This window comes from Heterodontus francisci, chromosome 23, assembly GCF_036365525.1.
Source record: "Heterodontus francisci isolate sHetFra1 chromosome 23, sHetFra1.hap1, whole genome shotgun sequence".
In the NCBI taxonomy this organism is placed as follows: Eukaryota; Metazoa; Chordata; class Chondrichthyes; order Heterodontiformes; family Heterodontidae; genus Heterodontus; species Heterodontus francisci.
Window position 1 is genome coordinate 77,788,484 of NC_090393.1, and position 13,958 is coordinate 77,802,441.

Consider the following 13,958-nt stretch of genomic DNA (forward strand, 5'->3'; position numbering starts at 1 on the left):
CCCATGCACACCTGGCAGGATCCTGATGCACTGTGAAAACCCCATGCACACCTGGCAGGAACCAGATAAACTGTGAAACCCCCATGCACACTTGGCAGGATCCTGATACACTGTGAAAACCCCATACACACGTGGCAGGATACTGATACACTGTGAAAACACCATGCACACCTGGCAGGATCCTGATCCACTGTATATATACCCCAGACGCACCTGGCAGGATGCTGATAAACTGTCAATCCCCCAGACAAACCTGGCAGGATCCTGATAAACTATGAAACCCCCAAACACACCTGGCAGGAGCCTGATAAACTGTGAAACCCCCATACAGACCTGGCAGGATCCTGATATACTGTGAAACCCCATACACACCTGGCAGGATCCTGATAAGCTGTGAAACCCACATACTCACCTGGCAGGATCCTGATACACTGTGAAACCCCCATACACACCTGGCAGGATCCTGATACACTGTGAAAACCCCATACACACCTGGCAGGATCCTGATGCACCGTGAAACCCCATTCACATCTGGCAGGATACTGATACACCGTGAAACCCCATTCACATCTGGCAGGATCCTGATACACTGTGAAACCCCATACACACCTGGCAGGATCCTGATACCCTGTGACACCCCATACACACCTGGCAGGATCCTGATACACTGTGAAATCCCTGACACACCTGTCAGGATCCTGATCCACTGTGAAATCCCCATACACACCTGGCAGGATCCTGATCCACTGTGAAAACCCCGTACACACCTGGCAGGATCCTGATAAACTGTGAAACCCACATACACACCTGGCAGGATCCTGATCCACTGTGAAACCCCATGCACACCTGGCAGGATCCTGATAAACTGTGAAACCCACATACACACCTGGCAGGATCCTGATACACTGTGAAATCCCATGCACACCAAGCAGGATCCTGATAAACTGTGAAACCCACATACACACCTGGCAGGATCCTGATACACTGTGAAATCCACATACACACCAGGCAGGATGCTGATAATCTGTGAAACCCACATACACACCTGTCAGGAATCTGATACACTGTGAAACCCCCATGCACACCTGGCAGGAACCAGATACACTGTGAAAACCCCATACACACCTGGCAGATGCTGATAAACTGCGAAACCCCATACACACGATGCAGTATCCTGATACACTGTGAAACACCCATACACAACTGGAAGCAAACTGATGGACTGTGAAAACCCCATACACATCTGACAGGATCCTGATGCACTGTGAAAACCCCATTCACATCTGGCAGGATCCTGATAAACTGTGAAACCCACATACACACCTGGCAGGATCCTGATAAACTGTAAAACCCCCATGCACACCTGGCAGGATCCTGATGCACTGTGAAAACCCCATGCACACCTGGCAGGAACCAGATAAACTGTGAAACCCCGATGCACACTTGGCAGGATCCTGATACACTGTGAAAACCCCATACACACGTGGCAGGATACTGATACACTGTAAAAACACCATACACACCTGGCAGGATCCTGATCCACTGTATATATACCCCATACGCACCTGGCAGGATGCTGATAAACTGTCAATCCCCCAGACAAACCTGGCAGGATCCTGATAAACTGTGAAACCCCCAAACACACCTGGCAGGTGCCTGATAAACTGTGAAACCCCCATACAGACCTGGCAGGATCCTGATATACTGTGAAACCCCATACACACCTGGCAGGATCCTGATAAGCTGTGAAACCCACATACTCACCTGGCAGGATCCTGATACACTGTGAAACCCCCATACACACCTGGCAGGATCCTGATACACTGTGAAAACCCCATACACACCTGGCAGGATCCTGATGCACAGTGAGAACCCCAAACACACCTGGCAGGATCCTGATACACTGTGAGAACACTACACACACCTGGCAGGATACTGATGCACAGTGAAAACACCAAACACACCTGGCAGGATCCTGATACACTGTGAAAACCCCACACACACCTGGCAGGATCCTGATGCACCGTGAAAAGCCCATGCACACCTGGCAGGATCCTGATACACTGGGAAAACCCCACACACACCTGGCAGGATCCTGATCCACTGTGAAAACCCCATATACACCTGGCAGGATCCTGATCCACTGTGAAAACCCCATACACACATGGCAGGGTCCTGATACACTGTGAAAACTCCATACACACCTGGCAGGATCCTGATACACTGTGAAAACACCATACACACCTGGCAGGATCCTGATCCACTGTATATATACCCCATACGCACCTGGCAGGATGCCGATATACTGTCAATCCCCCATACACACCTGGCAGAATCCTGATAAACTGTGAAACCCCCATACACACCTGGCAGGATCCTGATATACTGTGAAACCCCACACGCACCTGGCAGGATACTGATGCACAGTGAAAGCACCAAACACACCTGGCAGGATCCTGATACACTGTCAAAACCCCACACACATCTGGCAGGATCCTGATGCACTGTGAAAACCCCATACACACCTGGCTGGATCCTGATACACTGTGAAAACCCCACACACACCTGGCAGGATCCTGATCCACTGTGAAAACCCCATACACACCTGGCAGGATCCTGATCCACTGTGAAAACCCCATACACACTTGGCAGGGTCCTGATACACTGTGAAAACCCCATACACACCTGGCAGGATCCTGATACACTGTGAAAACACCATACACACCTGGCAGGATCCTGATCCACTGTATATATACCCCATACGCACCTGGCAGCATGCTGATATACTGTCAATCCCCCATACACACCTGGCAGGATCCTGATAAACTGTGAAACCCCCATACACACCTGGCAGGATCCTGATATACTGTGAAACCACATACACACCTGGCAGGATCCTGATATACTGTGAAACCCCCATACACACCTGGCAGGTTCCTGATGCACCGTGAAACCCCATTCACATCTGGCAGGATACCGATACACAGTGAAACCCCATTCACATCTGGCAGGATCCTGATACACTGTGAAACCCCATACACACCTGGCAGGATCCTGATACCCAGTCAAACCCCATACACACCTGGCTGGATCCTGAAACACAGTAAAACCCCCATGCAAATCTGGCAGGATTTTGATCCACTGTGAAAACTCCACACACGCCTGGAAGGATCTTGATAAACTGTGAACACCCCATACACACCTGGCAGGATCCTGATACACTGTGAAATCCCTGACACACCTGTCAGGATCCTGATCCACTGTGAAATCCCCATACACACCTGGCAGGATCCTGATCCACTGTGAAAACCCCGTACACACCTGGCAGGATCCTGATAAACTGTGAAACCCACATACACACCTGGCAGGATACTGATGCACAGCGAAAGCACCAAACACACCTGGCAGGATCCTGATACACTGTGAAAACCCCACACACATCTGGCAGGATCCTGATGCACTGTGAAAACCCCATACACACCTGGCTGGATCCTGATACACTGTGAAAACCCCACACACACCTGGCAGGATCCTGATCCACTGTGAAAACCCCATACACACCTGGCAGGATCCTGATCCACTGTAAAAACCCCATACACACTTGGCAGGGTCCTGATACACTGTGGAAACCCCATACACACCTGGCAGGATCCTGATACACTGTGAAAACCCCATCCACACCTGGCAGGATCCTGATACACTGTGAAATCCCTGACACACCTGTCAGGATCTTGATCCACTGTGAAATCCCCATACACACCTGGCAGGATCCTGATCCACTGTGAAAACCCCGTACACACCTGGCAGGATCCTGATAAACTGTGAAACCCACATACACACCTGGCAGGATCCTGATCCACTGTGAAACCCCATGCACACCAAGCAGGATCCTGATAAACTGTGAAACCCACATACACACCTGGCAGGATCCTGATACACTGTGAAATCCACATACACACCAGGCAGGATGCTGATAATCTGTGAAACCCACATACACACCTGTCAGGAATCTGATACACTGTGAAACCCCCATGCACACCTGGCAGGAACCAGATACACTGTGAAAACCCCATACACACCTGGCAGATGCTGATAAACTGCGAAACCCCATACACGCGATGCAGTATCCTGATACACTGTGAAACACCCATACACAACTGGAAGAAAACTGATGGACTGTGAAAACCCCATACACATCTGACAGGATCCTGATGCACTGTGAAAACCCCATTCACATCTGGCAGGATCCTGATAAACTGTGAAACCCACATACACACCTGGCAGGATCCTGATAAACTGTGAAACCCCGATGCACACTTGGCAGGATCCTGATACACTGTGAAAACCCCATACACACGTGGCAGGATACTGATACACTGTGAAAACACCATACACACCTGGCAGGATCCTGATCCACTGTATATATACCCCATACGCACCTGGCAGGATGCTGATAAACTGTCAATCCCCCAGACAAACCTGGCAGGATCCTGATAAACTGTGAAACCCCCAAACACACCTGGCAGGTGCCTGATAAACTGTGAAACCCCCATACACACCTGGCAGGATCCTGATATACTGTGAAACCCCATACACACCTGGCAGGATCCTGATAAGCTGTGAAACCCACATACTCACCTGGCAGGTTCCTGATACACTGTGAAACCCCCATACACACCTGGCAGGATCCTGATACACTGTGAAAACCCCATACACACCTGGCAGGATCCTGATGCACAGTGAAAACCCCATACACACCTGGCAGGATCCTGATACACTGTGAGAACCCCACACACACCTGTCAGGATACTGATGCACAGTGAAAACACCAAACACACCTGGCAGGATCCTGATACACTGTGAAAACCCCCCACACACGTGGCAGGATCCTGATGCACCGTGAAAAACCCATGCACACCTGGCAGGATCCTGATCCACTGTGAAAACCCCATACACACCTGGCAGGATCCTGATCCACTGTGAAAACCCCATACACACTTGGCAGGGTCCTGAGACACTGTGAAAACCCCATACACACCTGGCAGGATCCTGATACACTGTGAAAACACCATACACACCTGGCAGGATCCTGATCCACTGTATATATACCCCATACGCACCTGGCAGGATGCCGATATACTGTCAATCCCCCATACACACCTGGCAGGATCCTGATAAACTGTGAAACCCCCATACACACATGGCAGGATCCTGATATACTGTGAAACCCAACACGCACCTGGCAGGATACTGATGCACAGTGAAAACCCCATACACACCTGGCAGGATCCTGATCCACTGTGAAAACCCCATACACACTTGGCAGGGTCCTGATACACTGTGAAAACCCCATACACACCTGGCAGGATCCTGATACACTGTGAAAACACCATACACACCTGGCAGGATCCTGATCCACTGTATATATACCCCATACGCACCTGGCAGGATGCTGATATACTGTCAATCCCCCATACACACCTGGCAGGATCCTGATAAACTGTGAAACCCCCATACACACCTGGCAGGATCCTGATATACTGTGAAACCACATACACACCTGGCAGGATCCTGATATACTGTGAAACCCCAATACACACCTGGCAGGTTCCTGATGCACCGTGAAACCCCATTCACATCTGGCAGGATACTGATACACAGTGAAACCCCATTCACATCTGGCAGGATCCTGATACACTGTGAAACCCCATACACACCTGGCAGGATCCTGATACCCAGTGAAACCCCATACACACCTGGCTGGATCCTGATACACAGTAAAACCCCCATGCAAATCTGGCAGGATCCTGATCCACTTTGAAAACTCCACACACGCCTGGAAGGACCTTGATAAACTGTGAACACCCCATACACACCTGGCAGGATCCTGATACACTGTGAAATCCCTGACACACCTGTCAGGATACTGATCCACTGTGAAATCCCCATACACACCTGGCAGGATCCTGATCCACTGTGAAAACCCTGTACACACCTGGCAGGATCCTGATAAACTGTGAAACCCACATACACACCTGGCAGGATACTGATGCACAGCAAAAGCACCAAACACACCTGGCAGGATCCTGATACACTGTGAAAACCCCACACACATCTGGCAGGATCCTGATGCACTGTGAAAACCCCATACACACCTGGCTGGATCCTGATACACTGTGAAAACCCCACACAAACCTGGCAGGATCCTGATCCACTGTGAAAACCCCATACACACCTGGCAGGATCCTGATCCACTGTGAAAACCCCATACACACTTGGCAGGGTCCTGATACACTGTGAAAACCCCATACACACCTGGCAGGATCCTGATACACTGTGAAAACACCATACACACCTGGCAGGATCCTGATCCACTGTATATATACCCCATACGCACCTGGCAGGATGCTGATATACTGTCAATCCCCCATACACACCTGGCAGGATTCTGATAAACTGTGAAACCCCCATACATACCTGGCAGGATCCTGATATACTGTGAAACCCCATACACACCTAGCAGGATCCTGATATACTGTGAAACCCCCATACACACCTGGCAGGTTCCTGATACACCGTGAAACCCCATTCACATCTGGCAGGATACTGATACACTGTGAAATCCCTGACACACCTGTCAGGATCCTGATCCACTGTGAAATCCCCATACACACCTGGCAGGATCCTGATCCACTGTGAAAACCCCGTACACACCTGGCAGGATCCTGATAAACTGTGAAACCCACATACACACCTGGCAGGATCCTGATCCACTGTGAAACCCCATGCACACCAAGCAGCATCCTGATAAACTGTGAAACCCACATACACACCTGGCAGGATCCTGATACACTGTGAAATCCACATACACACCAGGCAGGATGCTGATAATCTGTGAAACCCACATACACACCTGTCAGGAATCTGATACACTGTGAAACCCCCATACACACCTGGCAGCATCCAGATACACTGTGAAAACCCCATACACACCTGGCAGGTGCTGATAAACTGCGAAACCCCATACACACGATGCAGTATCCTGATACACTGTGAAACACCCATACACAACTGGAAGCAAACTGATGGACTGTGAAAACCCCATACACATCTGACAGGATCCTGATGCACTGTGAAAACCCCATTCACATCTGGCAGGATCCTGATAAACTGTGAAACCCACATACACACCTGGCAGGATCCTGATAAACTGTAAAACCCCCATGCACACCTGGCAGGATCCTGATGCACTGTGAAAACCCCATGCACACCTGGCAGGAACCAGATAAACTGTGAAACCCCCATGCACACTTGGCAGGATCCTGATACACTGTGAAAAACCCATACACAAGTGGCAGGATACTGATACACTGTGAAAACACCATACACACCTGGCAGGATCCTGATCCACTGTATATATACCCCATACGCACCTGGCAGGATGCTGATAAACTGTCAATCCCCCAGACAAACCTGGCAGGATCCTGATAAACTGTGAAACCCCCAAACACACCTGGCAGGAGCCTGATAAACTGTGAAACCCCCATACAGACCTGGCAGGTTCCTGATATACTGTGAAACCCCATACACACCTGGCAGGATCCTGATAAGCTGTGAAACCCACATACTCACCTGGCAGGATCCTGATACACTGTGAAACCCCCATACACACCTGGCAGGATCCTGATACATTGTGAAAACCCCATACACACCTGGCAGGATCCTGATGCACAGTGAAAACCCCATACACACCTCGCAGGATCCTGATACACAGTGAGAACCCAACAAACACCTGGCAGGATACTGATGCACAGTGAAAACACCAAACACGCCTGGCACGATCCTGATACACTGTGAAAACCCCACACACACCTGGCAGGATCCTGATGCACTGTGAAAAGCCCATGCACACCTGGCAGGATCCTGATACACTGGGAAAACCCCACACACACCTGGCAGGATCCTGATCCACTGTGAAAACCCCATACACACCTGGCAGGATCCTGATCCACTGTGAAAACCCCATACACACTTGGCAGGGTCCTGATACACTGTGAATACCCCATACACACCTGGCAGGATCCTGATACACTGTGAAAACACCATACACACCTGGCAGGATCCTGATCCACTGTATATATACCCCATACGCACCTGGCAGGATGCTGATATACTGTCAATCCCCCATACACACCTGGCAGGATCCTGATAAACTGTGAAACCCCCATACACACCTGGCAGGATCCTGATATACTGTGAAACCCCATACACACCTGGCAGGATCCTGATATACTGTGAAACCCCCATACACACCTGGCAGGTTCCTGATGCACCTTGAATCCCCATTCACATCTGGCAGGATCCTGATACACAGTGAAACCCCATTCACATCTGGCAGGATCCTGATACACTGTGAAACCCCATACACACCAGGCAGGATCCTGATACCCTGTGAAACCCCATACACTACTGGCAGGATCCTGATACACAGTAAAACCCCCATGCAAATCTGGCAGAATCCTGATCCACTGTGAAAACTCCACACACGCCTGGAAGGACCTTGATAAACAGTGAACACCCCATACACACCTGGCAGGATCCTGATACACTGTGAAATCCCTGACACACCTGTCAGGATCCTGATCCACTGTGAAATCCCCATACCCACCTGGCAGGATCCTGATCCACTGTGAAAACCCCGTACACACCTGGCAGGATCCTGATAAACTGTGAAAACCACATACACACCTGGCAGGATCCTGATCCACTGTGAAACCCCATGCACACCAAGCAGGATCCTGATAAACTGTGAAACCCACATGCACACCTGGCAGGATCCTGATACACTGTGAAATCCACATACACACCAGGCAGGATGCTGATAATCTGTGAAACCCACATATACACCTGTCAGGAATCTGATACACTGTGAAACCCCCATACACACCTGGCAGGATCCAGATACACTGTGAAAACCCCATACACACCTGGCAGGTCCTGATAAACTGCGAAACCCCATACACATGATGCAGTATCCTGATACACTGTGAAACACCCATACACAACTGGAAGCAAACTGATGGACTGTGAAAACCCCTTACACATCTGACAGGATCCTGATCCACTGTGAAAACTCCACACACGCCTGGAAGGACCTTGGTAAACTGTGAACACCCCATACACACCTGGCAGGATCCTGATACACTGTGAAATCCCTGACACACCTGTCAGGATCCTGATCCACTGTGAAATCCCCATACACACCTGGCAGGATCCTGATCCACTGTGAAAACCCCGTACACACCTGGCAGGATCCTGATAAACTGTGAAACCCACATACACACCTGGCAGGATCCTGATCCACTGTGAAACCCCATGCACACCAAGCAGGATCCTGATAAACTGTGAAACCCACATACACACCTGGCAGGATCCTGATACACTGTGAAATCCACATACACACCAGGCAGGATGCTGATAATCTGTGAAACCCACATACACACCTGTCAGGAATCTGATACACTGTGAAATCCCCATACACACCTGGCAGGATCCAGATACACTGTGAAAACCCCATACACACCTGGCAAGTGCTGATAAACTGCGAAACCCCATACACACGATGCAGTATAGTGATACACTGTGAAACACCCATACACAACTGGAAGCAAACTGATGGACAGTGAAAACCCCATACACATCTGACAGGATCCTGATGCACTGTGAAAACCCCATTCTCATCTGGCAGGATCCTGATAAACTGTGAAACCCACATACACACCTGGCAGGATCCTGATGAACTGTAAAACCCCCATGCACACCTGGCAGGATCCTGATGCACTGTGAAAACCCCATGCACACCTGGCAGGAACCAGATAAACTGTGAAACCCCCATGCACACTTGGCAGGATCCTGATACACTGTGAAAACCCCATACACACGTGGCAGGATACTGATACACTGTGAAAACACCATACACACCTGGCAGGATCCTGATCCACTGTATATATAACCCATACGCACCTGGCAGGATGCTGATAAACTGTCAATCCCCCAGACAAACCTGGCAGGATCCTGATAAACTGTGAAACCCCCAAACACACCTGGCAGGAGCCTGATAAACTGTGAAACCCCCATACAGACCTGGCAGGATCCTGATATACTGTGAAACCCCATACACACCTGGCAGGATCCTGATAAGCTGTGAAACCCACATACTCACCTGGCAGGATCCTGATACACTGTGAAACCCCCATACACACCTGGCAGGATCCTGATACACTGTGAAAACCCCATACACACCTTGCAGGATCCTGATGCACAGTGAAAACCCCATACACACCTCGCAGGATCCTGATACACTGTGAGAACCCCAGACACACCTGGCAGGATACTGATGCACAGTGAAAACACCAAACACACCTGGCAGGATCCTGATACACTGTGAAAACCCCACACACACCTGGCAGGATCCTGATGCACTGTGAAAAGCCCATGCACACCTGGCAGGATCCTGATACACTGGGAAAACCCCACACACACCTGGCAGGATCCTGATCCACTGTGAAAACCCCATACACACCTGGCAGTATCCTGATCCACTGTATATATACCCCATACGCACCTGGCAGGATGCTGATATACTGTCAATCCCCCATACACACCTGGCAGGATCCTGATAAACTGTGAAACCCCCATACACACCTGGCAGGATCCTGATATACTGTGAAACCCCATACACACCTGGCAGGATCCTGATATACTGTGAAACCCCCATACACACCTGGCAGGTTCCTGATGCACCGTGAAACCCCATTCACATCTGGCAGGATCCTGATACACCGTGAAACCCCATTCACATCTGGCAGGATCCTGATACACTGTGAAACCCCATACAGACCAGGCAGGATCCTGATACCCTGTGAAACCCCATACACACCTGGCAGGATCCTGATAAACTGTGAAACCCACATACACACCTGGCAGGATCCTGATCCACTGTGAAACCCCATGCACACCAAGCAGGATCCTGATAAACTGTGAAACCCACATGCACACCTGGCAGGATCCTGATACACTGTAAAATCCACATACACACCAGGCAGGATGCTGATAATCTGTGAAACCCACATATATACCTGTCAGGAATCTGATACACTGTGAAACCCCCATACACACCTGGCAGGATCCAGATACACTACGAAAACCCCATACACACCTGGCAGGTCCTGATAAACTGCGAAACCCCATACACACGATGCAGTATCCTGATACACTGTGAAACACCCATACACAACTGGAAGCAAACTGATGGACTGTGAAAACCCCATACACATCTGACAGGATCCTGATGCACTGTGAAAACCCCATTCACATCTGGCAGGATCCTGAGAAACTGTAAAACCCCCATGCACACCTGGCAGGATCCTGATGCACTGTGAAAACCCCATGCACACCTAGCAGGAACTAGATAAACTGTGAAACCGCATGCACACGATGCAGGATCCTGATACACTGTGAAACACCCATACACATGTGCAAGAATCCTGATGCACTGTGAAAACCCCATACACATCTGGCAGTATCCTGATGCACTGTGAAAACCTCATTCACATCTGGCAGGATCCTGATCCACTGTGAAATCTCCATTCACATCTGGCAGGATCCTGATACACTGTGAAAACCCTGTGCACACCTGGCAGGATCCTGATCCACTGTGAAACACCATTCACATCTGGCAGGATCCTGATAGGCAGTGAAACCCCATTCACACCTGGCAGGATCCTGATCCACTGTGAAAACTCCATACACAACTGGCATGATCCTGATAAACTGTGAAACCCACATACACACCTGGCAGGATCCTGATACACTGTGAAAACCCCATACACACCTGGCAGGATCCTGATGCACAGCGAAAACCCCATACACACCTGGCAGTATCCTGATACACTGTGAAAACCCCACACACACCTGGCAGGATACTGATGCACAGTGAAAACACCAAACACACCTGGCAGGATCCTGATACACTGCGAAAACCCCATACACACCTGGCAGGACCCTGATACACTGTGAAAACCCCATACACACCTGGCAGGATCCTGATACACTGTGAAAACCCCACACACACCTGGCAGGATCCTGATCCACTGTGAAAATCCCATACACACCTGGCAGTATCTTGATCCACTGTGAAAACCTCATACACACTTGGCAGTTTCCTGATACACTGTGAAAACCCCATACAAACCTGGCAGGATCCTGACACACTGTGAAAACACCATACACACCTGGCAGGATCCTGATCCACTGTGTATATAACCCATACGCACCTGGCAGGATGCTGATATACTGTCAATCCCCCATACACACCTGGCAGGATCCTGATAAACTGAGAAATCCCCATACACACCTGGCAGGATCCTGATATACTGTGAAACCCCATACACACCTGGCAGGATCCTGATATACTGTGAAACCCCCATACACTCCTGGCAGGAGCCTGATGCACTGTGAAATCCCCGTACACACCTGGCAGGTTCCTGATGCACCGTGAAACCCCATTCACATCTGGCAGGATCCTGATACACAGTGAAACTCCATTCACATCTGGCAGGATCCTGATACACTGTGAAACCCCATACACACCTGGCAGGAACCTGATACCCTGTGAAACCCAATACACACCTGGCAGGATCCTGATACACAGTAAAACCCCCATGCAAACCTGGCAGGATCCTGATCCACTGTGAAAACTCCATACGCGCCTGGAAGGACCTTGATAAACTGTGAAAACCGCATACACACCTGGCAGGATCCTGATCCACTGTGAAATCCCCATACACACCTGGCAGGATCCTGAACCACTGTGAAATCTTCCTACACATCTGGCAGGATCCTGATCCACTGTGAAAACCCCGTACACACCTGGCAGGATCCTGATCCACTGTGAAACCCCATTCACATCTGGCAGGATCCTGATAAACGGTGAAACCCACATACACACCTGGCAGGATCCTGATCCACTGTGAAACCCAATACACACCAAGCAGGATCCTGATGCTCTGTGAAAACCCCATACACACCTGGCAGGATCCTGATACACTGTGAAAACCCCACACACACCTGGCAGGATCCTGATCCACTGTGAAAACCCCATACACACCTGGCAGGATCTTGATCCACTGTGAATACCTCATACACACTTGGCAGCGTCCTGATACACTGTGAAAACCCCATACACACCTGGCAGGATCCTGACACACTGTGAAAACACCATACACACCTGGCAGGATCCTGATCCACTGTATATATACCCCATACGCACCTGGCAGGATGCTGATATACTGTCAATCCCCCATACACACCTGGCAGGATCCTGATAAACTGTGAAACCCCCATACACACCTGGCAGGATCCTGATATACTGTGAAACCCCATACACACCTGGCAGGATCCTGATATACTGTGAAACCCCCATACCCTCCTGGCAGGAGCCTGATGCACTGTGAAATCCCCGTGCACACCTGGCAGGTTCCTGATGCACCGTGAAACCCCATTCACATCTGGCAGTATCCTGATACACAGTGATACTCCATTCACATCTGGCAGGATCCTGATACACTGTGAAACCCCATACACACCTGGCAGGATCCTGATAAACTGTGAAACCCCATACACACCTGGCAGGATCCTGATACACAGTAGAACCCCCATGCAAACCTGGCAGGATCCTGATCCACTGTGAAAACTCCATACACGCCTGGAAGGACCTTGATAAACTGTGAAAACCACATACACACCTGGCAGGATCCTGATACACATTGAAATCCCTGACACACCTGGCAGGATCCTGATCCACTGTGAAATCCCCATACACACCTGGCAGGATCCTGATCCACTGTGAAATCTTCCTAAACATCTGGCAGGATCCTGATCCACTGTGAAAACCCCGT